The sequence below is a fragment of the Humulus lupulus genome, chromosome 3 (assembly GCF_963169125.1).
Source record: "Humulus lupulus chromosome 3, drHumLupu1.1, whole genome shotgun sequence".
In the NCBI taxonomy this organism is placed as follows: domain Eukaryota; kingdom Viridiplantae; phylum Streptophyta; class Magnoliopsida; order Rosales; family Cannabaceae; genus Humulus; species Humulus lupulus.
The window spans coordinates 27,424,619-27,434,072 of NC_084795.1; the positions used below are offsets into that span (position 1 = coordinate 27,424,619).

Here is a 9,454-nt window from a genome sequence, read left to right on the forward strand (position 1 = left end):
TCCCTTTTCTTCCCTTCTCTGTCCCAGTCTTTGCAGACTCTGAACTTTGGCACTCCAGTCATGAATTAGGGGTACACTTGGGTTTGGTTTAGAGTGCGATGTTGAGGAATAGCCCGTGATCGCTGCTGTCTCATCTCTGCAGCGGGTAAAGTTCTACCAATTTTTGGCTTAGGTCTGGTTGTGTCATATGAAATTGATTAGGTTATTGGTTAGGATTGGTTCTTATTTTTTCAGTTTTGGGGTTTGCATTTGAAGGAAAAAGGAAAAAAAAAACAGATTTGGGGTTTTGGGTTTGAAGTAGACTTTATGGTTCTGGGTTTAATATAATATGGAGGAGTTGAATTTTGTGGGTGTTAAATTTAATCCTCATTTTTGGTTGATTTTTAAAGAATGTCTTTCAGAGATGAAGGTTATAAGAATTAACATAAGTCAGTGGAGAAGAAAATTTGTTTATCAGGTCAATTGTATCCTTAGCTTTTAACCCATGTAGGTAACATAATTTTGTTTTCTTTTCAATTTTTAAGCAATGCAAAAAATTTAAGAATATCATATTTTTTAATCATTTTATTCCAAAAATGAAGAGAATATGATCAGAACCAGCCATATTTGTTATTTAAACTTGGTTAAGGTGAATTTTTTTTATCTTTTTAATAATGAATTTTGTGTAAAAACTGAAAATTTCTTGTTTTTAATCCCATTCATTACATGTACTGCCCTTTTGGTCTTGTGCTGATTCGTGGCACTTTTACTGGTTAGTGTAGGAGATTTCCCTTTCTGGAGGCAGGTTCCAAAGTTGTCTTAGGGAACTTCGCAGTCATGCTGGTGATGTTGAGGACAGGGAAAAAGGTATCAAGATTTTGAATGAGGACTGGGGAAAATTGCATATACACATTGCTTCATACAACAACTTCCCCACCGCTGCTGGATTAGCTTCGTCTGCTGTTGGTTTAGCTTGTTTTGGTAATATACAAATTTTAAGTCTTTCTTCTTTTCATACAGATGTAGTGTTGTTTTAACCGTTTTTCTTCTAAAGTATAGTTAAAAGAACCATAGTTTTGATTGTGTTTTCTAAAGTACTAAAGTACCATTAACTTGATTTAAAATGTATGTTAAAGTGATCTTTGATTTATTTTTAATCATTATGCACACATTTTCATTACATGATTGGTTATGTTTTATTATTTGACATAATTTTATGTTTTCTTGCATACTGGTTATTTATATTTTTAGCTTTATAATATGTTTGTTTTTGTTGCTAGAACTTTTATAAATAAACCTTATATTTTCACATTATGGTTGTGTCAAGATCCTTTAAGTGGGCTTTAATTTGTTGGTTTTGCTTAAATATTATTTCTTTGGTTTGTGCTATTGCTTTTGTTTTTAATAATTTCTTTTACCACAGTTGATGAAGTTAAGCCCTTTCCCCTTTAGTTCAGGTTTATTCTTGTTAATATTTGTGCGATTTTTCTCCAACTGTTTTGTACGCTAAAAAATTAAATTGACAGAATGGTTTAGACTTTAATAACTTTCTGGGTTGGTTTATGAGTTCTAGTAGATCTGTTTTTTTTGGGCAAAATCAATAGACCTCGTGCTTTCAATATTCCATTTGGACTTTTGATACATCTGGAAACTACTTTTGATACATTTGTTGTGTTGTTGTTGGTCTTTACTATTATTTTTTTTTCAGTTTGCTAGCTACTTTCCCAACTTCTGGCCTTTGTGTTTTAAACTTTAGTTGTTATTTAACTTTTGTGAGTTGTAGTTTCTAAGAACATAATTTCATATAAAGATAAACTAGGATAGTTGGAACCTTGGCTCTTGTGTTACAACACCTTAAATTTGAATTCATATTTTCATTGATTGTGATATTGGACACTAAACTTCCTAAACTTATGAACCTTTATGAATTGGATTAGGGATGGCTTTATCCTTTTATGAGTCACTTTTGTTAAGTTCACCTGACCTTGGTTATGCTATCAATCAAAGCTAGAATAATTAATTCACAGTTTGATGTTGGGACAGCCTAACACTCTGTTTTTTAATTTTATTTTTAATCTTTATTGCAGGTATATATCATAGACTATGGTCTTGTGAAAAAGTATAGGGATCTTCAGACGCACAAGCACATTCCATACAGGTAACATATATTTGAGAAATATTATGGTCTTAAGTAAAGTGGAAGGTGTTTATATCATGTGTAATGATTATCACTGTGCTGAGTTTTAACTTATAAATGTTAATATTAAATAACAAGTTTTTAGATTGGTTTGGGCAAACATTAGGGTGATACTTATGTGTTTCTCATTATCAATTTTGTGTTCTTGGATCCAAATTCGCTTCAACCTTCAAATTTCTGCTCATTATGTTAATTTATTGCTTCAGGGAAAACAAGAATCTCACAGGAACAACTTGTTATGCAAGTGTTAACACTCACCTTGGAGTTGGTGAGCCATTTATAATTCATAATTAGAGAATATGTTATTTGTTTCTCCCAATAATTCTTGAGACTTTTGGTCTTTATCTAATTGTGAATGTAATCTTTATGCAGAGCAAAGCAGAAGAGATGATTTGGAGTCTCTTGGTTATGTGCTTATGTATTTTTTCCGGTGAGGGTTGGATACTTATGTGATATGTTGAAATCCATTTTCCTTTGTTTCATTGCTCTGTTTCACCATATTATTTACTTATTTTATTTTCTTTACTAGTCTTCCTTGGCAGGGATTAAAAGCAGGTACGAAAAAATAGAAATACGACAAGATCAGTGAAAAGAAGATGCTTACTCCCATAGAGGTGTGATCTTAACCTCTTGCAAGTAGTATAGGGTGAAGTTAGCATTTATAACTCTCATATGAGAATATGGTATTATTAGCTCATTATAGATGGTTGGTGGTGAATTTTTTAGCTCATTTCCATTGATACCACGTACTGTTATTTTTTAAAGTAAAGGCATGGGAGATATTGATATGCCTACTACTTTGACAGGTTCTTTGTAAATCATATCCATCAGAATTTACATCGTACTTCCAATATTGTTGGTCATTACGGTTTGAATACAAACCAGACTACTCATATCTGAAGAGGCTTTTTCGAGACTTATTTATTCAAGAAGGTTAATCATTAAAAGATTCTTGAGGCGTCAATTTCAAAGCCTTTGTCACTATTATGTTAGTGATGCATTGGACTTTTCAGATGATGGATCTTTTGAGAGTTAATCTTATCTGAGTGAGAATTTATTTTTTGCAGGGTATCAGTTTGATTATGTATTTGATTGGACTATACTGAAATATCTACAGATTGGATCCAGTTCAAGAGCTCGGGTGTGTACATTATTTATTACATCTGCAATACACTTGCAAAATTACCGACTGGAACTTGCATCCATGCCTTCTGTATACTCTCTCTTATCCATGTTTATTCTGTTTTCCCCCTTTTGTAGCAACCAAGTGGGAAACCGGTTCTAAATCCTGGGCCATCTGCAGAAAGAATAAAGAGACCTTCAGGTTTGTTCTTTTTTTTCTTGGAAACATCCACCCTCGCTGCCCTAGTGGACATTGTTTGCACATGTTTAGAAGCTCTATTATGTGGTCAGGGAATTTTTGAGCCTTTTTCTCCTTATTTAATGTTGAAGTTAAACTAATTGCTCATTGTTTTATGTTGGAATGTTCCATTAGTGGGACAGGAGATTCGAGAAAGATTCTCTGGTGTAGTTGAGGCTTTTGCGAGAAGGAATAGCTCTAGGCATGGTTTGCACGGAGACCATTCCAGACACAGAACTTCAGATGATGCACCATTGTCAAAAGATGTGGTAAGTGTTTTGCAAGCAGTGCAATGAGATTTTACAGATTTGATTTATGCATATTCTATAATATGATTTTATCAGACTTTTATTCATGTGAAAATATATAATATTGATTGTATGGGTTTTTATCATAAATAATGAGATTTTTGTTTGGTGCTGTCATATTGCTTATATATGTCTCTATCTCTATATTTTTATTCTCTTTGTAATATAGTTAAAACTTTTCTGGTAGGCTGCCACCAAGAGAGGAGGCAAGATACTTGGTGTGCAAGCAATCTCTCACGAGAGACTTTTACTTTTATTTGCATTTTGCAAGAGGAACACCTTTGTTTTAATATTATGCAAAAGTTAGAGGAGTTTGTATATTTTAAATATTCATCCATAGTGAAGTAGGTTCTGAGATCATTGTTGTGTGTTGCGGTGATAAAGGAAGGTTGAGAACTTGTGTGTCTTAGTGAAGTAGGATCTGAGAAATTTGTGTGCTGTGGCGAGATAAGGAAGAAAACATGCATGTGTTTTTGAATTAGTTGAATTGATATTGGCAGATGGTTAGTTGCTAGTCTAGGGGAAATGGTGTTTGATTTTATATAGACTTATCTAGTATAACAATTTTATAATTGAATTGTGTTTGCTTGGCCTAAAATAAAATATCAGTTCATTTTTCTTGGTCCCCAACTGTAGAGTCCAAGAACTTTACTTAGCTAATTGTTTAGTAGTATTATAGTATGTTTAGTGTTATCATTGTTACTTTGGATTTTTGGTTCAGACCGGGAGTTATTTGGACACTCATAGTAGTACTTATAGATTTTCTAAGTTTAACCTATAGTTTAAGAATATTAAGTATAACCTAAGGTTTGATTAATGTGTCTGATATTAAGGATTATATTATTATATTATAAGGTTTAGACATCAACCAATAGGATTTTAAGCACATGTTTTGAATGGTAATTAAGGATTTAGTATTTTTGAGGATTAAATTAAATAAGGGTAAAAGTTTGAATGTATAGGGTCAGTCAGCAGCTTTGAGCACGTTGAGGGCTTAGTCAAGGTTGTTTACTCCATTCAAACTCAGCTAAAAATGTGTAAATTCGTGTTTAAATATTCAGCGTATGCCGATATATCGCAGCTATAGGGGGCGATATATCGCAGCACGTAGATACGGAAAACACGAATCGATGCACGGTCGCCTCGGGAACAAAGGTCCAGGCGATATATCGCCTATAGGGGGCGATATATCGCCTCCACCAGCATGAATTCAAATACATTTGAATTCTTTTCCCTTCAGCCATTCAAACTCCTTCAACAGTCCAGCATCTTCTGAACGAGTCTTCAGCCTCTGCTGAACGATTATTCAAATGATTTTCACTTAAAAAGCCATTATTTTTATTCAAGTAAAATCAAGATATTTTCATTCCCAAACTCTATAAATAGGACCTAGTACCCAGCCATTATTCACCATTTGCTCTAAGTTCAGAGGCTGCTAGTGTTAAGTGAGTGTGAGAGTGTAAACACTTGGTTTGGGGAAAAACTATAAGCTTAAACATCATAAGCTTATCAAACACTTTGGGAAGTAAGTGAGTGCTATAGTATTTCGGTGGATGTTAGACTGATCTTGCAATCTTTGAGGTAAACCCAAAACTTTAGTTCTTTTCTGTATTTTTATGTTATTTCCTTTCTCAAAACCTTCTACTCAGTCCCCTAACCTTATTCTTATTTTGGTTAGGGAATCCAAGCTTTTAAGCATATAAGTCGGTAAGTATGTTTTCTATGGTTTAGTCTTTCCATCTCTTTCATTTCATCTCCTTTCTTTAGACTTACTCTTTCTTATGGTTTTAGGAGTGTTCCAACAATCCCAACTCAGTCCATAATCTCGGTAACTTTGGTAAGGAAAATAGGCTAGAATTAACATGTTATGTGATTATGTTATCTATATGTTTTATGTTATTAAAAGTGTTATGATATATGTATATGTTTGTAGGCTTGGGCATATGACCCATATGACTAACAAGACCCCAAATGGGTTATGGGCATATGACCTACTTAGCTAGTAGGACCCCATTAACCCCATGGGCATATGCTTGTTTAGCCTATGGGACCCCAAGTAATAATGGCCATTATAATAAGTGTATGTTATATGTGTTATGTTAAGTCTTTATGTTTTCTTATGAAATTATGTATGTGACTTTGTGTTAGATTTTCCTTACTGGGCATTAGGCTCACTCCTTTCTGTTTATGTGCAGGAAAATAAGTTTAGAGGCGGAAAGATTCGTGACGCTTGGAGAATGTGTATCGATGATGAATGGAGTCAAGGGGCCGAGCGTTATTCGATTCGAGGATATAGTCTCCTTTTATGTTTTTATGGTTTTTATGTGTATTTTCCGCATTATTATGTAATGTCTTTTATTTTAAATCTTGTTTTGTTTTAAAGACAATGGGATCCCAAAATCCTTCTTAGTATTCTGTTTATTTGTAAATAACTCTTATTTTCAAGTTACTCAATAAATTATGGTATTTTCGTAAAAATGTAAGTTTTATGTATAGTTTCGATAATGGTCCAATTAGTCTAGATTAGTGGGTCATTACACCAACCCCACCAAACAACCTCAGAACATGAAATTTAAAATTTGTAATAAGATGTCTTAGGCATGTCTAATATCTGAACGGACACATTTTCATATCAAAATTAGAGCAGCCATAACCATTTAAAATCATTATCTTCTCTTCCAATCTTATTGATGCATAATAGGACATGTCATTATCTTCTATACCAAGGGTTGCTTACTTATCTCATTATCTGCTAGAATTCTACTTATTGAAGGCTTTTTTCATTATTTACAAGGTGTTTTTTGTCAACAAAATGTAGAGATATATTTTTCAATACCAATATCATTTGACTTGCCACAAAAGTCACAGCCTCAATCTACACAAATAAAACTAATAAGTGAGGTTTTCCTATATGAATTCTTCTCTACAAAGTGGTTGTACATGTGAAACTAAAGTAACTTTTTTTTCATGTATATCACAATTAGATTATGAAATGTGACTATAGTACTGCCAAGTATTTTGCTAAGGCAGCAGAGTTTGTTTTTTGGAAAGAGCCAAAATATGAGATTTGTAACTTTATTTCAGCAACTGCTTAAGTCAAGCAAAGAAAGAATATTTGATACTTGGGAATTCGAGGACTTGGGATGGTAGTGATCTCAAGTTTATGTGTATTTATATTCAAGAACCTTGAAAAGATATGTAAAACAAATATATCTTTTGTATTGAAATGAATGGTCTAGACTATATAGAGGAAATTTGCTAGATGGGGTCTAGTGAGGCATAGTCCTTGTGCAATCACATGATACAATTGCAATTAGATGTGTTAGGCATGTCCCATATCCACAGGGACACACACATTTTCTTATCAAAGCTAAAGTAACCCTTGCCTGCATGTTTTCTAGCAGAGTTCACATTTTAAATCAAAGTTCAAGAAGCTTAATAATCTCAGCTCAAGTAATTAGGTCATTATTCATTAAAAGTAAATTATTTCATCAAAATATACCATAAGTGAATGAAACAGTACTAGAATTTTTTGGAATATATCACTTTAAGTAAAGTGTAGTAAACTTCGGAAAGTAATGGAAGAGAACATGAACACACAAATCTCAAAATTAGTGGCTAGATCATTTTCTAAACCATTTTCTTCTTCTCTCAGAAGAAGAAGAAGAAAAAAAAAAGAGCCAAAACTGTCTATGCTAATTTCTAGATTGTAATGGATTTGTAGATCACAATTCATTCAAGAGTGAAGCAAGATCAACAAAGAAGTCTTCTCTAAAAGGGATTGTTAGGCCACCCATTGGATGGTTAGCAATTATTTAAATGAAGGTTGTTTAAGCAATGAAATGGGAACAACATATCTCCTCTTTTGTACCATTTTTTTGGATTCTTTCTTTGCCAAAATGGGTTTAAAAGAATTATGTGTCTGAGGCCTTAGGATCCTTCCATGTTCTCAACTTTTGACCTTAATACATGATGCCTTCTAGTTTCTTAGTCATGTGTAAAGAATCTATGCTTATTTGGATGAGCATCTTGTCAAGTCTCTTTCCTTTTCTTTTAAATACCATGTTGTTAAATGCTTTTAATTTGTCTCATTCTTAGAAATACATTTATCTTTAACTTCTATCGTTGTGCTTAGTATATGCTTTGTACTCTTTGTAGTGTTTCATATATAATCTCAATAGAACAATACTTTCACTCTATTGTGACATTTTAATTTAGTTGATTAGCTTATGGAAACTAGGCTTGTAGGATTTTGAGAAGCCTTTAATTGTCCAGTAGTGAAATCTACAATAAAAATGGAAAATTCATTACTCTTGTTATTTGGAACTTTATATTTGATCTAATTCTAGTTCATGTGTCTATGCTATTGGTTTTCTTTATAAATTAGTTGTTGTATTGTATATATATATATTTATATGTTTGGTTGGTGTATCATTTGCATTTTCATTTCATAATCATAAAGTGTTTGAGCTAACTTTTCTAATGAGTATTTTACCAAGCATAAATCTTCAATCTTTCATGCCTATGTGTTGTTGTAATTGCATGGCCAGCTTAGTTAGTGAAATTGCATGGCCAGCTTATAAAGTCGTAATGAGGTTATTAACTTTCTTTCTTTTTGTACTCTTTTAGTTTACTATTAACTCTAAGTTTAAGCATTAATTATTTAAACTATTGTGTAGCTAAGCAAATCAACCTCACAACAAAGACAAGTGCACAATGGAATGGATGAATTGGAGGGTGGAGCAAGCTTCATGGTTTACTTTTTGTGTATCTTGTTATGTTTCTGTTTTTTACTTTTGAAACAAAAGATGTGCAAGACTATAGAATTTTATTATGTATGCTTTCAAACTCAAGTTCGAACGAAGAACTTTTGAAGTGGACAATGTCATGGTTTGAAATAGTTCGTCTTCAAATGTAAAAATACTCATGGTTTATCATATATATATTGAATATTTTAGATTTTTTGATCTATTTAATATTACACTTGATATCAATTGTGATTTTTTTTAATCAAAATACAATAATAAAAACTTTTTACAACAATTAAAAATGCATACTACAAAATAACAAAATGTTATTACTGGGAGAATTAACAATAATTATGGTTGTTTTGTATAATATATTATAATTGAGACAAAAAATTATGATTTATATAATAGAATGAACTAAAAACGTTATAAAATGATCAAATATAACAATTTTCATAACAGTTGGAAAGTGTTATGCATAAAGTATAAGATTAAACTTCAAATTTATAACCAAATACTCTAACTAAATGTTATTATTTGAATATTATAGCAACTAAAAATGTGTTATTGAATAGTTTAAGATAACATCGAACATAACATTTGAATATTGTTATAGAAAAGACAGGGTTTTTAATAACAGGAGCTATGTTAGCGTTTTCAGAAGCGTTATCAATACTCCCAGTTAGCAGTTTTTAAGTATTATGAATACTGTTTTTTCTTGTAGTGGCCGCCCAGGCGATGCATCACCTGTCTGGGGTTTTGCATCCCAAGGGATGTGTTGTCTCCCACAGGCGATGCAACATAGATGCCTTTGAAATAACGCCCCGAAAATCACCTCAAAATGTCTCCAAACTTTTTGGGT

The 9,454-nt window shown here is 32.4% G+C and overlaps 1 pseudogene; it reads left to right on the top strand.

The window, feature by feature from the left end:
- Positions 1-328: 328 nt before the first annotated feature.
- Positions 329-3,832, top strand: LOC133823823 (casein kinase 1-like protein 10; annotated as a pseudogene).
- The last annotated feature ends 5,622 nt before the right edge of the window (positions 3,833-9,454 follow it).